The following is a 21,532-nucleotide window of genomic DNA, read 5'->3' as shown; positions in this document are numbered from 1 at the left end:
TGTGTCACATTTCAAAACATTGTCATCAGTCTTCTCCAACCCGCTATTAATAAGTGTCATTATTCTCTGGAGTTCCTGGAGTTTTCTGTTCCGTCCTGTCCTTTCTCCTGAGCTTTGAGTCAAGATTCACATCAAGATGAAAAAGAGATGAGCAAAGTCTAAAGTTGTTTAAAACGAGGAAATGACTAATGACCAGATGCTATATAATGTTTAAATATTCATGGGGTGAATGGCCGTGATGATTTAGTTGCAAATTTTCTTGCTTGCTGGCTTGCGCAGCACTGTGACAACATATAAATATTCATGTTTGGTGCCAGCTAACAGTAAGTTGATCAAAATTAATGGCAGGTGCTTGCAGGATTGTCTGAGTTTGAACTGGTAATATCTTACCATATCATTTTAACTAAGCAAACTTATTGGATAAAACTCTGGCCGATTATTTTCATGTCATGGCCAATATTACAATTCTATACTATTTATAATAAAACATTAAAACTAAAACCTAAAATTAAAGTGAATTTAGGCATCACAACGTGTGATGTACAGTATGGAAAATGGATATTAATTATTCTGACAATAAAGGAAAAAAGTCTAATTAAATGTTGAGATTTGCTAAGGATTACATTTAACAGTGTTTTTAATATATGAGTATTTCTAAAAGATTTACTTGAAGTAAGAGTTGGATGACAGAAAAGGTCTAGAGGAAAGAGCAAGCACAATTAAATATCCAGCTGATATATATATATATATATATTTAAAGGGGTGGTATAATGCCCTTGTCACAAGATGTAAAATAAGTCTCTGATGTCCCCAGAGTGTGTATGTGACGTTTTAGCTCAAAATACCCCAGATAATTTTATATAGCATGTTAAAATTGTCACTTTTTTAGGGTGAGCAAAAACGCGCCGTTTTTGTGTGTGTCCCTTTAAATGCAAATGAGCTGCTGCTCCCGGCACAGAGGGCGGAGCTTCAACAGCTTGTTCTTAGCACATTCACTGAAACTTTCAAAAACTTTTAGCCTTTTATGTTCAAACCGGAGTCAGAAAAAGATGGAGAGACTCAAGAAGAAGTGACAACATGTAGACAACATTTCTGAATGGTAAGTTGATGAATTTATGTAGCTTATGTGTAGTTGTCTTCAAGTCATTGATTAGCATATTCTGTCTTGATAATCTATAAATCGTGTTCAGGGGGCGGGGTTTATGTACATTTTAGGGTTGGTGATGTCACTAACCCAGGAGGAAGCTCGTGTAGTCTCTACCAGCCATTTGTTGTAGTCCTTAAAAAGCAATTTCTTTAAAAGCGAATATCTCCCTTTGCTTTGAACTTTGAGCATTGTAATTTTGCAGATGTTGTTTATGCTCAAACAGCAACATTACACACTAACTAAAGTTAGAAAAGTGAAATCATAATCAACCATCCCTTTAAAATTGACATACTGATAAATTAAAAAACAGCAGCTAATAACTGATCCATTATTACTTACTTGGATTTACAGTAAATCCTACTTTGCCCATATAAGCCTATTTCTTTGTTAAATGTTAATTGTCTCTTTCTACTATAGGCTGTTTAATTATATTTGTGTGTTTTTTTATTTATCGTCATAAACCTGAGAAAACCGAACTAAAGAACTAAGTGAAGCAGTCATGCAGCTGTCCTTGATACTGCATGTGGATTGTGGACAAAGCATATGTATGTGGTTGTTTAAGCATGAAAATACTGAAACTGTCTCGCAATACGGTCCTGTTTGTAAACACTTTTTTTTTATAGACTACTAGCAAACAAAATGTGTTGAAAATAAACAGACATGCAATAATGAGTGCAGCTGACATTGACAGTGATTTTGAAGGTGACAGTGGCCTTATTGTTGACAATGATGGGGAAAGAAAACAACAGACCGGTATAGAGACAAAGATAGATGGAGAGGGAGTGATGTTTATGTATTTTATAGTTCAGATTCTCATTACCAATATGAGCTCACAGCTGTTTGTGCTTACATATGAACAGAGGTGTGCAGTCGCTAATTAATTTCAGCACTGTAAAATGGAGCATTCTAATCCACAACTAATTGCTTTTTTCATGGTAATCACTAGGACTGTCCAGGATTGGCGCTACATCTGGTTTTCTGTGTGCCGTCAAACAGAAATGGATTTGCTTTGTATTCGATGTCTTGTGACACAGGCCAACGCAAGGCCAAGTCACTTCTTCACAGCAGAAACAGAATAATTGCTTGTTGTTTACAGATAATAAACAACCCCAGTGTTCAACTCTCAGCATCTCACATATCCATACTGACAGGAACATATTTGCAAGCGAATGTCTTAATTGGTTCACAGAGAAAGTATTCTTTAATTACTGATGGTTTGGAATAAGACCGAAAAGTCTTTATAGGCATAAATGCCTCCAAATGTTTAATGAGTCTTTAGTTCATTTATACATGCTTTTCACTTTTCATTGATTTATTAGAGAACAATGACAGCGCAGATTAAATTTCTGTCTGGGTTCAGCTGAAATTGCCTCAAGTTATTTTCACAGCAAATTGCCTTTTGAAGTATAAATGACCAACTGTCCATCAAAAATGAACACAGCAGGTCTAGGAATTTTTGTTCTTTACAAAATTAATGCAAGTTTTAAATATTGTTTAGACAACGTATTTTGTAATGGAACAGAAACTTAAAGAAAAATGTTGATTTAGACTAGTGGTCCCCTAACTTTTTAATGTATTTTGTTTATACAGTGAGGAAAATAAGTATTTGAACACCCTGCTATTTTGCAAGTTCTCCCACTTGGAAATCATGGAGGGGTCTGAAATTGTCATCGTAGGTGCATGTCCACTGTGAGAGACATAATCAAAAAAAAAAAAAATCCAGAAATCACAATATATGATTTTTTTACTATTAATTTGTATGATACAGCTGCAAATAAGTATTTGAACACCTGTCTATCAGCTAGAATTCTGACCCTCAAAGACCTGTTAGTCTGCCTTTAAAATGTCCACCTCCACATGCACCTGTTTGAGGTCGTTAGCTGCATAAAGACACCTGTCCACCCCATACAATCAGTAAGAATCCAACTACTAACATGGCCAAGACCAAAGAGCTATCCAAAGACACTAGAGACAAAATTGTACACCTCCACAAGGCTGGAAAGGGCTACGGGGATATCGCCAAGCAGCTTGGTGAAAAAAGGTCCACTGTTGGAGCAATCATTAGAAAATGGAAGAAGCTAAACATGACTGTCAATCTCCCTCGGACTGGGGCTCCATGCAAGATCTCACCTCGTGGGGTCTCAATGATCCTAAGAAAGGTGAGAAATCAGCCCAGAACTACACGGGAGGAGCTGGTCAATGACCTGAAAAGAGCTGGGACCACCGTTTACAAGGTTACTGTTGGTAATACACTAAGACGTCATGGTTTGAAATCATGCATGGCACGGAAGGTTCCCCTGCTTAAACCAGCACATGTCAAGGCCCGTCTTAAGTTTGCCAATGACCATTTGGATGACCAGAGGAGTCATGGGAGAAAGTCATGTGGTCAGATGAGACCAAAATAGAACTTTTTGGTCATAATTCCACTAAACGTGTTTGGAGGAAGAAGAATGATGAGTACCATCCCAAGAACACCATCCCTACTGTGGTGTACAAACTTGTGGTGTGAAATGTGAGAAATATAAATGGTAAATACAGGTTGTCTACCAACAAAGTTTTTCATTTTTAATTTAATTTAAGAACTCATCCGCATTCTCACACTCTGTCGCAACCAAAAAACTGCTGGTCTAAACCCTACTCTTCTTCTTTTAACTTGTCTAACTCTAGCTTTTATGGAATTAATTGGATACTCCAAATTAAGAAGTGCATTGAGGAAAATTAACATGAAAAGTTAATTTCCATTAAGTCTTAAATTGCTTAAATCTCTTTTGATGCTGAATATGACTGCATGTAACAGTTTTTTAAAAGTAGATCTTTATTAAAACATTGGGCTAATAAATTAAACATAATTTCTCTCAGCTTTCTCTTTAAACATTCCCCAGTCTGGTTTATTTGGGCGTGTGCCATACATTACACAAAAACAAATACATGTGAAAATGAGGAAATGGCTTCCTCTGGGTTTATATTTGCCATCTGTACTAAACGCTTTCATAATCCTTGACATAACCAAGGCTTCATAAGCAGGCTGATGCGGTGGCCCTATTACTCAAAAATATTGTTATGGTTGTCTTCACCTCTGTCTTCAGAGATGTCTATTTTCTTCATTATGAAAATATGCTGGTAATAAATCTAAATCAGTCATACTGTAGTGTAGATGACATTAATGTAATCAGCACTTCATACAATGGAATAAATAAAGACAAGCAATGAAACCTTCGCTCATAATGAGATCTGTGCTGGCCTAGTTCAAGGATTTATATTCTAATTAGCTATGCATGGTTGCATAGTAAAACTAGCAAAAGCATTAATAATAAGTAGGAAGTTCAATTCAATTCAGAATTTTGAACTTTTATCCTCAAGCATCTGTACCATGGTCCTAAAACTGCACTTGTGGAATTGAACTGCGCAAATTTCTTATTTTGTAAGCACATTTACCCTCTGAACATGCATCTCATCTATCAAAGCACTTTAATGGAAATAAATGGAGAGATAACTTTGCGCTCCGCCGTAGCAGTACCAGGATAAATAAGATGGAGTTGAATGAATTAGAGAAGTTCCTCCCTACAGCTCTGCAGGGTTCAGGCCTTAGCGTTCACTGAAGCGTATGCCATTTCTTTGGTCTGCGGGGAAGAACTAAGACATCTCTAATGGTCTAGATGATATTTAGAAGAAAATTCAAAGCCGGCCTCAAAATAATTTTGTTACATTTTGTAACATTTATTTTCCCCTGAGATTCATTTGAACTCAAAACAAATTGTCAGAACTTTGAAATATCTTTGGACTCAAACCAGGATATGCCTCTATACAGGTTTTCTGTTCTGCCATGAAAAGGTTTTCTTGTTTTGCTTGCTTCAACTTTGTAGTCATGATATTGATTAGATTTTTTTTAAGGAAATGTAGAGAGGTCGATTAAAATGTATTGTATGTGCCTAGTATTATAGTGGCTCCGTGGTACAGAAAAACACTGTGTATTAATAATGCTGCTCAGAACGAGCTTGATGACAACCAATGAGGTTGAGGATCCATTCAACTTTTTCTTACAGATGGAAAAGGATCTGCACCAGAGCTGAAGCTTAGCCTTGTATAGACAATAGCAAACACTACCTCTTTGTTATTGCAGACTGACAGTCCTTCACATTATTGGCTTAAATGACACCTCTTAGCATTCAGCAACAGATCCCTGCTCCAATCAATAGACTCACCATGGCAACGGAATATGTTGAAAATACAAGGTTATGAACATGGCCTTGTCACACATACATAGCATTTCAAACACAACATGTATAAACTCCTATCAGAGGAATCCTACAGTATTACATACCTTTAAAGGAAGGCACAAATATGCTAACCTGAAATTGTTTAATCTCATTCCAAGTGTTCATTCCAACCCATATATGGTGTACATGCTGTCAAAATTGTGACAACAACATTATCTCAGCTGTATGTGTATTGTGTGAAATAATTAGGCATGGCACTCTTCCTCAGGCCCTTTTTGATGACATTTTCACAAGACCAACAAAAATGAGAAAGACAATAAGAACCTCAGGGAGTTAATGGCGAATAAATAATGTGATTATATTATGGTTGTTGTTTTAATGGTGATGATTCATCTTAAGATGTTATATGACCTCTTTTAGGATATACTGTATATATCAATATAAATAGTATTAATAAGGTAGGCTACAAACTATACGTTGAAGTCTCACCAGTATGCAAAACTATGGGGTCATCTTGAATTTGTCTTCTATTCTCCTTACATACACTAACTCTGCATTGAGTTGAACAAGTATCTGGAGCCAAACATGTCACAAGATATATCAATAAGAAGTGAGAAATGTGCTACAACAATAACTTGGTATTTTAACTTGTGACTTCAACATGTGAAGTTGTGCACTGTCAGGGTTATGTTTAAGTCTGTTTAGTTTCATTGTGTTTGGGTTTCGTTTTCCCTGTTCCCATTTTGCTTGTGTTAATGGTCGTTATTAGTTTCCATAGTTACTCATTAGTTACTCGCCTGTTCTTAGTACTGTTGATTACTCTGTGTATTTAAACCCTTAGATTCCTCTGTTCATTGTTCCTTGTCGTTGTTGTTTTACGTGGTTGTGCTGTATTATTATTCCTCTTACCTCCTGAGTTCTCCTGTTGGATTTAATAAAGATTGTTTTTGTTGTACGTCCTGCGTCGTGACATGCACACTATGTGTACATTAATTTTTAATTCTGAAAACTTGTAGTGATGTAAAGTCCAATTCATTTTTCGCAAACTTTATTTCGGACAGTTCATTTCAGTGAACCACTTCAAAAAACTAGTAACGTCATCACGTAATGACGTCACTACGCATTTCTTTTCTAACAACTCAATGGCTGCGTCTGAAATCGCATAAGTAATAACTTCACAACCGCTGATAAAATATTTTCTATATAGTATGATTGTGTGTAGTATGAATGTAATCTGGACATACTACATTCGCCATGTTGTCATTATCATGTAACACCGGCGTCGGTTTCGTTGCTTCACTGTCATTCACAAATCCTCTCCCGTGGCCTCATGGGATAGTAAAGTGTCCATTGTAGCACACTTCAGAATCTCACCAGAAGAAGTAGGTCATCCGGGTACTTTTTGTCTACTCTTTTATGAGTACTGTGAATTCGGACATACCTGTTTTGTCACATACTGTTTTTCACCTACTATATAGTAGGGAAGTATTTGATTTTGGATGCAGCCAGTGTCATTTTATATCAAGGAAACATTCAAATAAAGTCATTTGTGTCTACGCATATTGTTGATTATTGCCTTTTGTTCTCTTAAGTTAATGGTGTTTGTGGTCACAGTTTCATTCACGGATCCGTCTGATACGACTGACCAATATTGAGTAGCCTACATCTTTTATAATATTCCTAAAGGTTTCGCACCTACAGCACACATTACAGACATTGATGCACAAACTCGGAAATTATATATATATCTAAAGTATATAGAAAGAATAAACCAATCAGCTTGCACAATAAACTATAGTAAAAAAAAAAAGACATCTCTCGACAGTAAGGTTTTTGCAGGATTTAATAAAATGTTTTTTAATAACAGTAGTCATAATAATTATATTTCCAGAATGTGCCTTAGGCTTTCATAGCATCGTCAAATCACTCATCAGACTCCTCGGTAATCCTCTGCAAACTTCGACAATTGGTTGAACCAGCTCATTCGGTTCTTTTTGAGTCGGACGTGCTACTTTGGCTGTGCGTCTTGCCTCATCAACCCGGAACTAAAGTTCGATTAGTGAACCGACTCGACCGGCTACTTCCTGAAAACCTGCTCAAAAGAACGATTCGTTTAAGAATCAAATATCACTAATTGATTGCTGAAATAGTTCAGTGCGGTACATAATGATTTTTCTTACCCAATTTTTTTTTATATATTTTTGGTAATATATACAGTGGTTGGACAAAATAATGTGAACACCCATTATTTTGAGGGTTAATATGTATTTATTTTTTAGGTATACGATAGGCTACAGTGAAAAAACTGCGATTATAATTTATTCATCTTTTTGTTGTTTATGTTCTGGATGTGCAGGAGTACTTGAGCATCTGTAACCTTAACCACCCAATTGTTGTGTGTTTTAAGAACAACAGTGTTTATGATTATGACTGTGTAGTGTACACAACACATGGCAAAACTTCATCAGTGAAGAAGAATAGAGGGAATAAACCAAAAGTGAATGATAGGGGCCATCAAAGAAAGCTTCACAAAGCCAACATCAATGAAAGAGCTACAATTGCTAAAATGTTCATCTCAGACACCACTGTTAAAACGTGCAAAGATGGTGTTATGATCATCAAATCTGGACAGTTGGAGCACTAGGCACTTCATCATCTGTCCTGGTCAGCTTAATTACCAGACTTGAATATTACTCTGGGCAGTTTTGGAGAGGATTTCCTCTGACCCGTGTGATGTCATGCATTACACACAATTTCACATTGAATATCACTGTACTGTTGTAATCATATACAGAGTCTGTTTTCAAAAAAAGTATTTTAAGTTCTTACTCTGTCTCATCATCTTGCACAGTGTTACTGTTGTTAGAATATAAATTGAAAAGAGTAAATATTTAAATACACGCATTTCAGTCAAATATAATTTATGCAATATGTCACACCTTTAACCCAACCTGCAGCAATGCAACATACCATTATTCTAAAGAGTTGTAATTCTTTATAATAGGTCATAGTTAGTAAGTTCTTAATGAGGCTATTCTCATTTAGTAATTATCAATTTCCTAGTAAGGAACTTTGCCCTTAATCTGCTATTACTTACTGATTAGTTATTCTTGTTTCCATATTAGTTCATATTATTAGTATTAGTAAGTTAAGTGTTAATGGAGTGCTACCTATTTGTCCTGCATTACTTCCTGCATATAGTTAACGGACCATTAATTCTAAGGTGTTTTACAAAGCAAGTTTAAAAAGAGCCCAATTCTGCTGGAGTCAGTAAGAAACAAAGCAGTCTATTAGTTTTTTTGAGTTTGTTATTTCGGCCTCCTTCTTCCTCCTCTTCCTCGCCGAAATGCATATCACTGTCATCTCTAGAGGAATCAGCGAGACTTAGTCAGAGGGAGCAAGGACACTTAAGCGGTTTTTGAGGAGATTAGTCCAGCTAAGAATTGCATTAGATAAAGAGCAGACAGGCATGAAGAGTCTGCAGGTAAATGCCAACGCTGCACCAGCAAATGAGTCTGACCTGAAACCTCTGCTTTTAGTGATGCATTGTCAATGAAATCTGTTATCAGCTACTCAAGAGGTTGCTTTTACTCTGCACTATCTGGCTTCAGGTGAACAGCACTCGAAGCCATGTCAGTAAATGATGGTGCAATCTCAGTTAGTGCTGCCTGACAGAGGCCAGGAACTCTCTTATATATATTAAAAAAATGTATCGTTGATTTTAAATGGCATATTAAATTGAAATTAAATTTTGAGCAAATCCATAGCTCAATACATATTGGAGATTATAGTTAAGATACATATACATCAAAACAGTAAAAAGTCATAACGCTGGTCAGGTATTATGTCTCAATGTTCCAAGCCAGCTCAAGTGTATCTGCACAGGCTGAGTATCTAATCCAAGGCCCATGAATATTAATTAGCAAGGTGACTGGGTAGTCACTGCAACATCAGCACAATTTAATTAATATTCATGAGGTAAGCTAACACCATGTCATAATGTCACAACCAGTCCTTTTTTTAACCTTACTTCAAAACATGTTTCAGTGCCACCACTACTGTATATCAGCAACGCATTAAGAGGTGGACAGTAATGAAGTACATTTACTTGAGTACTGTACTTAAGTACACTTTTTGAGTATCTGTACTTTACTTGAGTATATTTTTTTCTGGAAACATTTTACTTTAACTTCACTACATTTGAAAGACAAATATCGTACTTTTTACTCCACTACATTTCTGTCAAAGTCCTTGAGTAGAAAGTAGTTATGTTGTTAAGTAGTTAGCCTATGTAAAAACGTGAAAACGTGAAAAAAAAAATTATTTTTTTTTTTTTTTTTTTTGCGGGTGGCAGACAGCCTATCAGTAATCACGTGAAGTGAAGTTTAACGATTAGTACAATTTCTCTTTACTAGTGATCTGAGAGACAGTATCGTTGTCACAAGTAATGGTTTGAAAGTTTTGTTTTCATGGCAAATAAGTATTTCTGTTGTGCTGTTTGTTAAAGCAGTATTGCTGTTGGGCAGTTATACATTTATGGTTGTATAGCTAGGGTTTTTTTTGTAATTACAGACCACTTTTGCATGCACATTTGAATCGATACACATTTTGTTAGGAATGTTAAAACAAATGATGATTATGGCTGTCTTTTTTTAATCAATTCAGTTGTTTAATTACTATAGGTTTTGTGACATTCTAAAAGCTCCACACTACACAACTACAAAACTGGTCAGTGGATTCACTAGGTTGCTTCAGAGGCATAAGGTCCTGTAATAATGCAACAATAATATAACAATGCATTGACATTTACTTTGTACTTTTGATACTCAAGTAATACTCTTTTAAAACAAGTACTTCTGTACTTTTACTTAAGTAAAAATCGGTCTCTACAACTTTTTCTTGTAACAGAGTAATATTTGACCAATAGTATCTGTACTTTCACTCAAGTAAGGAAGTTGTCCACCTCTGCGCATAATCATCTGAGAAGAGCAGTTCCTTTCACCAGAGTCTTGATATGAGTTGCATAGATGTATTCTAATGCAGACCGCTATCACATTGAGCTCTCACCTTATCGTTGTGCTCACAAGAGCTCCACTCCGACACCTTCAGATCAGCTGTCTTTTAAATCATACCTTGTTTGTGCCAAGCATTGTTGACTGTGCTTTGAGAAAATGCCTGATCATGATGATGCACTCTTTCTAATACATTGGATGGCATGCTTTACTGCTTAAAAGTGTATACAAATGCAGTGATATGTCAGCTGCTATGTGGTTTAGTCATAAAGTGTGTAGCTGTTTAATGGGTCATGTGGTTTGAATCTCTTAGAGCACTTACATGTCTGTATCCAGCACCTCTAATAATTCTTTGTGTATTTATTTGGTGGTATAGTCAGTATACTCATATTTGATCCTGTGACAGTCATCACAATAGCTGTTTGTTTTTGGATTTTATAGGATTAGGCTGTGTACAATGAAGTGAACAGAATATATGAGGGTAGTTTATTAACTCATGCTGATTATAGAAGCAGGCTTGACTTTGTTTTGCATGTGTATTCACTGCCAACAGAATTTAATCGCAAAGCAGCAGCAAAAAGCATCATCAAGAATATAAATTAGACAACAAACAGTTTCAAACTGGTCAAATAAGAATAGACTGCTTATCAGCAAAGGGCCTTTATCTGGGGCCTTTGAATAAATTGTTCAAAAATGATCCCAGTGGGTAAACAGAAGCTGGAGAAACTTCAAATCTCCGCATTCTGCCTGTCTTATCTCATTTCACAATGAGAGGGTATGTATTAAAAGTTTCGATAGAAACCTTAAATCTCAACGTTTTGAGTCCAGGAGTTTATGACTGAAGGTATCAGCTGGATTTCCCCGCAGACTGGGGAAACGGGGGATTAAAAATCAACTCAACCCAAAGCGCATTAACAGGATTTAAGTTGTAGTTTTCGTCTGGAATTTTAAAAAGACCAACAAAGTAATGAGATTTTTTTTTTTTTTTTTTTTGCTCTGAAATATAAATTTTACTCAGCAGTTGCATTGTGCAAAAAAAAAAAAAAAAAAAAAAACCTTAATCAATACTATATCTATTAAAATAACAATTGACAGTATTATTCACATATTTTTTATTTGAAATTTTGTTTGATCAATACTTAGAGCAGAATTTTACAAAACATTAAGACTATATTTTATGCAATTTATGCTATTTGCAATTTATGAAAGATGTGTTCACTGGAAGACAAAATACACTATATTGAGGGGTTTTTTTTTTGAGCATGGGTGTATATTTCATAAGATACTTGCCAAAATGATTAATCAATAATGAATGCAAAATAAATTACACAGAATAAATCCCCTTAATTAACCATCTAGATTACACTCAGATTAAACTCTATATCCCCGTGTAACAGAAGTCTCTCTGTGTCACCCATACGCAGCACACCTTCACTTTTCAGATCAATATCTGTTTGTTTTCCTCACTCACCCTGAGAAACGTACAATGTGACTGCAATAACATGCGGCGTTCCCACAAGCCCTCGCAGCAGTAGCGCTTAAGAGATCTGTTCCATTTGTGAGAGGAGATCTGGTTGATAGCGCGACCCTATAAATCGACTGCTTCGTTTCCTCGTACACACATACACACTTATAATGCGCAGAACACAAATTGTGTCCTTTGGGAAGCAAAAAGGGAGTGCGCAGAAGCACAATAGTCTGGCAGGACATCAGGGTTATTTCCGTGGGAGCTGTCGGAGCTGTTTATTTAAAGCGTTCTGACAGGCGGGCCAGCTAAATTGGGTTGGGAAACAACGGCCTTTGCAGAATAAGCGTCAGATCCCGGAGCTGTACGAACCCTTCTTCACACGCTAAACTAAACTCCCACGCTGGGATTTCTGCCCACCTGTCATTAAAAACGCCTTTGCCTTTGTCGCTGGTGCATTCTGGTGCTGTTTTTCATGTTGGCTATGTTCTGTACAGAGCGATATAGCACAAATGCAATGGTGCCGCTTGAGCTTTGGACGAACTGAATATTCTTTTTTTGCATTGTACAACAGGGACCCCTTTAAATTCATTTGAGCTCACTACTGCCGGCCATTTGTCAGCACGCCATTAGAAACCGCTTATATTCTCTCGCCATGGAGTCGGCAGTGTTTTGAAGGCACAAATGAAACTTCTCTGAAACTAATGCTGGCTGAGATGATTTGCTTTGTGTTTTGACTAGCCTGCTCATGCAAACAATATTCAAAAGCTGAAGCGGATCACTTGCTGTCTGCTTCGTGAAATCAAGCTGTTGAGGATGACAAAGCCATTTTAACAAAGAATGCTTTGAAAACTAGCAAAACTATCTAAAGGCTGCCATTTTAGTTCTGTTTTAGAAATGTTGTTTGAAAGCATGGGCGCACCAGATTGGTCATGCATGATGCATTATTCAAACAGGTAGTGCTGCATTGTTTAAAAAAGCACAGGAACAGAAGAGCACATCTCCTCACATGGACAACATGGTTCCCCTAACCCTAACCCCTGCATTGATGGACTTACTGTAGATCTTGTTTACATCTGGTGGTAACATTTGTTCGGGCCTGTTTACACCTGGTCACCTTGTGCGTTTTCTCTGATTGGATAGCTATCCAATCATGAAAAGACCAGGTGTAAATGCCCTCCGAAACTAGCCTGGTTAAAACCAGACTATTCTCAGTAGTAACTGAGTTATGGTCTGGCAAAGCTTCATTAATAACTCATTTCCAAAGGGGCGTCACCAACGGACGTCGCTCAAATGCCTCTGGGCGCAATTGGATAGACCTAAAACCAATCAGAGCGATCGTCATCGTGTAAAGCCATATGCTGCGTCCCAGTTCGCCTAAGTTACACTACGCCATAAAAGTATGTACTCTTTTTGTGAAGAAAAGGTATTTACTTTTGAATGTGTAGCAAAAAAGTGGGCAAGCTTTGGGACATACTACTTCGTCATCTTTATCGGACGGATCAGTCGCGTGCATCCTGTCACTTAAACTGCCCTGTCAATCATCTTGTCACAGTTAAAATCCTCTATTAAATCTAATTTAATTTCCTACCGTTTCGGAGAGAAATGTAGTAGCACGTTCATCTGCCAGTGGGTCTTTCATGGAGACTGTCCTCATGTGTTTGCCATATGAATATAATAATGCATTTAAAAGTTGATGCGCTTCACCAACGGACGTCGCTCAAATGTCTCTGTGCGCAATTGGATAGACCTAAAACCAATCAGAGCGATCGTCATCATGTAAAGCCCGCCTCAACGTTTCTGATTGGTGCCACGATTTCGAAGGATTAGAAATGGGCTTGAATGAGCTCTTTGCCAGACTACTTGCAGAGCAAATCTAAATTTGCCGGAAGTTGTCTGGGTTTTCCCAGGCTACTCCGAAACGCTTTCGAGATGGATTTAAATGTAATTGCTCAAATCACTTCAGGAGATGGTTTGAGACGCATTCCAAACAAAACTGGACAAGTGTAAATGGATCTGGTTGTTAAAGCCACATGTCAATTTTACTCCTCCCAAAATGGTAACAATAAACGTGTGAGAGCGTGTGTTATACCATATGACAGGGCTACTGTAACATGCATCGCCACAGATATGGCCCGTCGCAGATTAATAGCTTGCCCTTCTAATCATAGATGATCAGCTGATATCTCTTCAGCAAGCAAGATAGTGTGTATAGTTGAGGAGTTCTCCTCACTGTGAAGATAATCTGGAAGAGTTGAGGCCGTTAAACTGCCGCAAATGAAACTGAAAGTTTGGCGCCGCATCCTTTCACGTTCATTCATCTACATTAAAAGTAGTAAGACTAAATGATCTTACCAGTGCTGATGCCGCTTTCTCTCCTATTGCGGTCTTTGATCTTGAAATTAGCTGATGATAAATAATATATATATAATAATATATATAATATAATAATATAGCTCATATCTGTTGCTTTCATCGAGGGGAATTTGAATTTGCGTACAGCACGGGAATTTTTGAAAATATGAAAAGATCATATTTATATTTGTTTTGCGTAGACACATTTATGTGGCCAAGTGTAAATGGAACTGTTTTAACAAATCGGATAGCAATACAGTAATAACGCATTAAGTGACCAGGTGTAAATAGGCCCTTTCAGGTGTTTCAATCACAAATGGACACATGAGATATCACATTTTTTGAGAGAAGAGTCTCTGAATTTGTGACTATAAGCATAATTTACTATGTTAGAGTGGATAAAAAAGTGAACAAAAAAAATTTAAATATAGGAGAAAAAGTATAAAACCGTGTCTACACTAGAAAGCCGCAACAGCTAGCTTTGTTTACACGATTTACTTTTCTTTTTTTTCTTTTTTATTACACTTTTGGATTGCCAACAAAGTGTGTAAATACCAGATGCTCTGACATACCCAAGATAATACATCTCAAAACATTGAGGTGTTTGCATATGTTGTCATCTCTGTCATAAAAACAAATGTATCACCTTCCTCCTCCGTTCCTGTTCTCATCCAGACACTGCACCTGGCCAAAAAAAAACTCTGACTCCCATACATGAATTCTGCCCTCCTCCGTCTCTTTCATCTCTTCTTACACTTACATGGTGTTGGTGCTGCCAGATGCTTACATTTTATCTCCAAAATAAATGACTTAAGGTAGATAAAGGGCTCCCTGTGTGATAGTGGGTAGTTGAGGAGTCCTCCTCACTGTGAAGATAATCTGGAAGAGTAGTGGCCGTTGTGCTTTATCTGCCTCCACCACTCCACGCTCGAATGAAGGCCACCAACCACTGCTCCTCCTGATTCAATCCGATAAGCTCTACCTCCCTCAGGCAGTTACCAATGACATAATTTTTCATCCTCTTCTCTATGCATCATCTAGATCTGCTGAGCATCTCACAGAAGAGCGAAGATAATGTGAAGAACAGATGCATGTGTGTTTTTCCACTGGTGTAGGCCGAGACAATCATGATGCGAATTGTATAATGTAAAACTTTCCGCTGGTTTTGTTAAGTGTGAGCTGTGCAGATGATACCTACAATACCAGGTAATGTATGCAACCATATTACACATTAGATGGCAACCCACTAGAGGAGGGGACTAAATGAAAACAGTAGAGCAGAAGCCAGACTGTAGACAGTGATTGAATTTTAAAACATCTAAATAACACAAATACATAATTTTATGAATATTTTTATACTTAAAATATTAGATAATTTATTTTATTTATATTTAACATTATTTAGGTATTTAAAATGTAATAATGAATATTTTAATATATTATTATTTTATTTTAAATCAATTGAGCTTCTGCGAAGCTTTGCATCCTTTAGTTACTGTAGCTAACTTCGGCAAGCTTTACAGTGATTTTCAGTTAAATGTTGCTCATAAAGGATTTAAAATTATTATATATATATATATAGCCTATATATATAATTTTTTTTTTTTTTTTATTTTTTTCAAGGGTTGGAATGCATTTTAATTTTAAATGTAGTTTTTCAACAGTGCTGAAGTAATTCTCAGTAGTTCAATACTACTGCTGGAAAGAAAGAAAAAAGAGCCAATGACTTTGTTAAATGTTGCACAAAAAAGAGCCAAACGCTGTGGCGTTAATCATTCCAAGGGTGCAACATAAGCAAAGAAAAAAATCACAATATTAGATTCTTGTCATTTAACTAATAAATCAACTTGTTGGATCATGTACCATAAACTGCAACGTCTGAATCAGCAATACTGCAGACAAATTGATCAATTCATCATCCAAATGATGAAATGAATTGCGCAAGTATACAGCTCCAAAAGAGTGTGAATTTACATAAATGTGAACAAAGTTTTGCTTTATTTGAATTCAGTCACTTTTGAATGCGCATTTCCCTACAAGTTGCTGCATGGATAGTCCTTTTTCAAAACATCTAAAGAGCCTCGCCTATCATCCTCAGGTGTTTAAGATAAGAGAAATTCAAGGTCTGCTGTGAAAGGCAGGCTACAACATTGTAAATAGGAATGTATTCATAACTTCAGGTACTAATTAGCACGAACAGATGTGCTATCTGACACATTCGGGTTAAGCATCACCTGCACAACAGGCTCCCTCACCTTGTGCTTTACAAACATATTCAGCATACAAGCCGACAGACCTCAATTTTTTGATAAATTGCAAGTGGCAGTCTGCAAGTGATATCATTTGTTTACCAGCCTCCAATCAACAGAATGGGAAGGTAAAGGGAGGGATGACGGTGAGTAAGAAACCCATAGGTGTACCTAACCAAGCACGGGTTTCACGATTCTTTGTGTCACATGCGAAAGGATTTTCACAGCAATCCTGGCAGCAAATAAATGGTGGGTAATTGATTTGCACAGAGTAAACAGAGCATCCTCTCTAATGGCCGGGCTTTATTACCTGCCTCTGTAATCATCTCAAGTTAGAGGGATTGTGTACTGATCCCTTGCAGGCCCCTTGAGGTGCTTCCAATACGAGGAGTGATGCAGGTGACGACTGAAGCTTTTTTTTTGGAAAAAGGTGTCATTAATACAATTTACTTTATAAATAAACAAATACTCTATGTAAATGTTGGAAATTGCCATTGTCTTTTGTTCTCTTCTGTGAAGTATATTCGATTTAAGCAGCTTTTCGAATGAGTTCAAATGTAAGGCAGGACTTGATTTTGTTCATTGTGAATTGATGAGATCATTGGATTGTTGACGTTTGCTATTGTTGTGATCTCGTGCGAGTGACGGGTTACTGGAGGAGAGGCGTTAAAGGTTTGTCTAACCCTCGCACCAGAAAAACATCATCAGAGGGGGAGGGAAAGTTTTTGATTAAAGATTATGAGGGCATATGAATTTTAAAAAATTTAAAGAATTACAATGTGTATGGATAAATCATTTATAATAAACACTGCAATATTCCATACCCAAATATGATTTTTCCATTTTGATTTCATGCTGACTTTAATGTTTTTGATTAATAATTTCTAGGGCACATGCATAATACAAAATCATTTATAATAAACACTGCAATTTCCCCCAAAAAAAGGGAAAAAAAGAAAGAAAAGAAATGTATTTCCATTTTTATTTCATGGTAACTTTAAATAGCAGAAACCCAGTTAATGAGATACATACACAATATTATTCTATGATTTATATACTAAAGCAAAATCATGTGTGTTCTGGACGTATTGTCGATCATCTTACATCACATTAGAACTAGAAAGTTATACTTCTATACCTAAGTAAAAAGGAGGCAGCATCATTGTGTGATTTTTGCTTTTATACAACAGTTTAATAAACAATGAGATAATACTAAGATATCTTTAGACACAATATTGCCGGTTACATGGACTGTTTTTGCTTCACCGATGAAATTACAGAACTTCCAAACAAAGTCAGAACAGAAATGCTGCAAAACCGAGCAATACATGGCAATGGGTAATTTGTTCTTGAATGATTCAGTGTTTTGAACAAATAAAGAATAAATCATTGATAAAGAGAAAGGGCGACCCACATTTTCACCTCTTTGTTACTACATAAATGCATGATTGAAAAGATGTTTTAGGGCCTAATCTTTGGAAGTATGGCTTAGCCCCCCATCCATGAATCTGTAGTGATGCCCCTGCCTACCACTAATGTTCAGACTGACAGTCTGTCTGGAACCCTTAAATATAGACAACTGGAGTGATTCAAACAGTGAAACTCAGTGTTACATTATGCTGAGTGCAACGTTAGATGTCAAAGATGAAACACCACAAGTTTGATGGTCTTATATAAAATAAATGATCGACGTGTGATGGGAGTAAATAAAATGAACAGCTGTCAAACCAGGTGGAGTTCATAAAGTTAAAGGTAGATTTGCTGAATTCAGTTTGCTCTTTCTAAAGGCTTTTCTGACTGATTGTCGTTGCTTTCAGAAGTGCTGTAGTTTGGTTTGCTTCCCATCACCAGTAGCTTGAATTCCTTTTAAGTGATGGGCTTCATCAAGGTTACGGTCTGCCCCTTTGAGGTCACAAAATCACTCTGTGTATTGTGCAAATGCTTTTAACAAACCATTAAGGCTTTCCAGTTGGTGAACAAACTGAACAGCAAAGATAAAATGTAGTAATATGTTTATCATCTTCTAAATGGTATTGTACCCCTGTCAAACTTCAGGATCCTGAGAACAGTCAAAAGTGCAAGCCAATCTCAATCGGCCCAATGTAGGCATCCAACCAGCGGGGAAGGTCTATGCGTGTTACTGTCTTTCCGCGTGGCAAAGTATTTTTGATTAAATGAAATGCATTTTCTCATATGTATTTTCTTGTTAATTCATCTGACTCCATAAATGAAAAGGTTTTAATGATATCTGTGCATCATTAAATGTGAGCAATTGTTTGACTATTCCTTTTAACTCTTTACTGCAAATAATGAGTCCGTTAGAATAAAATCAAATGTTTACAATTTATTATGTCAGGTAAATGTATCATGTTAATTACATAATCAATTCAAAGATAATCAATACAAAACATCAAATGCTCTGGAATAAAGAGAAGAGATGCGAACCCGACATTAGGACATTCATGATGCTGAGAGTCCAGGAAGCTCTCAGCATTCATGGGCTGATCTGAGGTACAGAATCGCACTGATCCTCTAGTTGCATTTCATTATATAGACAGAAACTTCTTTCACATGGAAACATCTGCTAACAATGGGAATTTACATTCAGAGTTGACACCTTTTGGGAGTAGGAGACCATTTGTCTAGAGACACACCCTCCTTGTGTGCCAGTTATCTCTAAACTCTTAAAAACCTTATTACCTTTTGTTTTACTTATTTGGGAATGAGACCTTTGTACCAGTCTCCCTGAGACATTTCAAATGATATCAAATATGTGTAATACTGAGTGATAATTATTCACATTAAACCATATAGCCTATATTTTTGGATGAATTCAGGTAGGGATGGGTGAAGGGAAGAAATGTAGATTAGGATTGCTTAGGTGAGAGGTGCTAGTTTCACAAGAGAGAGTTCAAATGTTAATTTCCAGAAAGGTCCTTTGTCTTCTCGAGGAGTGGTCGTTCCTCAACCAGTTCTTCCAGTTTCTACAGCTTACAAAAGCTTTTTTTAAAAATTGCAAACCCTCTTGGTGCAAAGGACCAGACCAAGAGGGTTTGCAATCTTTTTTTTCTTTTTTTTTTTGTGGACAGAAATATCTTGGTTTTTCTGATGGAAAATGTCATAGATTGAAGCCTTCGGCTCCTGCTTATATAATCCTGAAGATTACTGGAGAGCTCCAAAAGCCCGAAGTCAGAGTGGAGTGTCCTGGACACAATGGCCTTGCTGTACCTTGCAGTAAGAGCCCTGTGTGAATGCCAATTTGAAGGATATGTGAATTCAATGAGCCATGGAGCCAAAAGCTTTTGTGGTTTCAGTCAGGAAGTTTTACTTTTAAAAAAAATGCTCAAATTAACTTAGCCTTAAGTACAGCCTCTGTGTTTCAGTAAATGTAAGCAAAAAAACAAAAAAAACCTTTGGGTCTAGAAAAAAGGCTTGTTAGTGCCATCTGTAAGAGCTATGGCCAATTATTCCTAATGGGTTTAGCAAAACAGGATCTGAGAAGAGTGAGCGAGTGCAACCGATAACTGTCAGTGAACCGAACAATTTGATCCATTTGCCCTGATGAGAGAAAATAGTTGTGCTCCCTGAAGTAAAACCCGCATGCCAGCATATACTGTTGCTGGCCAAAGTTTTCATTAGTAGTTAATTAAAAAGGATGAGACAACAAAACATTGAATGCTTCACATGGACGGACACACACACACACACACACACACTAATAGTTATTGAGTATTGGATATGTTCATGCTGTAGATTACAATATAGTGATGTGATGCCTAAATTCACTTTTAGAATTTTCATTTTAGTATTTAATGTTACTAAATTTAGAATAAAATTGATTGGTTATCTGCCACAAGACATATTTTATTTAATACCTATATAATACATATATGAAGTTATAACATGAAATGCCCATTAACAAATGAGACTAAAGTGTAATTTCTCTGAATTATGTAAACTAAAATGTTGTCATGTGTGCTTCACTTATTATGCCATATAGGCCTCTAAATCACCAGCCACAAGTCTAACAATTGTTGTTTGAGGTTCCTCGGTGGAGTTTCTAGATATTCTGCCTTTACTTTCCTGACAAAAAAATATGAACCACCCAAAGCTCCTTTTTCCACACTTGCTCCACCTACCCATCATGAAATGGTATATTACACTCTATAATGTCATCCCTGCTCAGCCTCCATCAAAATGGAAATGACACAGACAGATAGCCAATCTATATGGTAATAATACAAAAGTTTACCCCTGTACAATGCTGAGGTGAACAAGGGAGCTGATATCACTACCCCCTATGATTTTATAAACTGGACTCTGCCCACTGCTGATACATCCTCATAAGACAAGCTGGAAGCATCCCTGAGGGTTTCTGTTTTCTTTGCTTGTGTCAGCTTCATATAATGTGTCTCAAGGTCTACATTTAGACAAAGGGTTTTCTATGTAGCAGGACCCTATTTACATTTGAGCCTGAGAGCATTTTGCTTCAAAAAAGCAAAAAACATAAGCTCCCAAATCCAATTACACAGAGATATTATATTTTAATGGATTATTGATTCATCACATGCAGGGCATTGGCTATGGTTAGATACCACACTTGTTTTGCTTCAGGAGGTCTGGGTCGAACTCCCTACTGTGATAGTCAAGCATGGTAATTGTGAGTCCCATTCTCTCAACATTGTGTTTTTCTGCAGGAAATGTTCTGATATCATGTTGCCAATTTTATCTTCAATGTTATAAGGAAATGTATTGGTGTGCAGTGCAGCTTCCTGTAATATCAAGCATGAAACCAAGGGAACACATCATTCTGTTCCGATATGAGACTCGTTGTTTTTCAGAGACTCGATTGGCTGTGAGTGACTCAGACTGCATCCTTAATAGAATACGTGCTATGAAAGGTCAGACAACGGTTCCCATTCCCCCCTGCTGTCTGCATGATGACGGAATGCCTGTATGGAATGTCCCTTAGGTATTCCGACCTCGTATTATTCCTCTGCACCAGGCTTTGGAGACCTTGGGATCTTCTAAAAAGCGGGCTCCATCTGGAGTTCCTGGTTGCAGTGTGTGAAAGGGATCCAGTTGAA

The sequence above is a fragment of the Abramis brama genome (genome assembly GCF_963993115.1).
Source record: "Abramis brama genome assembly, chromosome: 18".
NCBI classification, from domain to species: Eukaryota; Metazoa; Chordata; class Actinopteri; order Cypriniformes; family Leuciscidae; genus Abramis; species Abramis brama.
The sequence above is the reverse complement of the archived record's forward strand: the minus strand, read 5'-3'. Positions refer to the sequence as shown.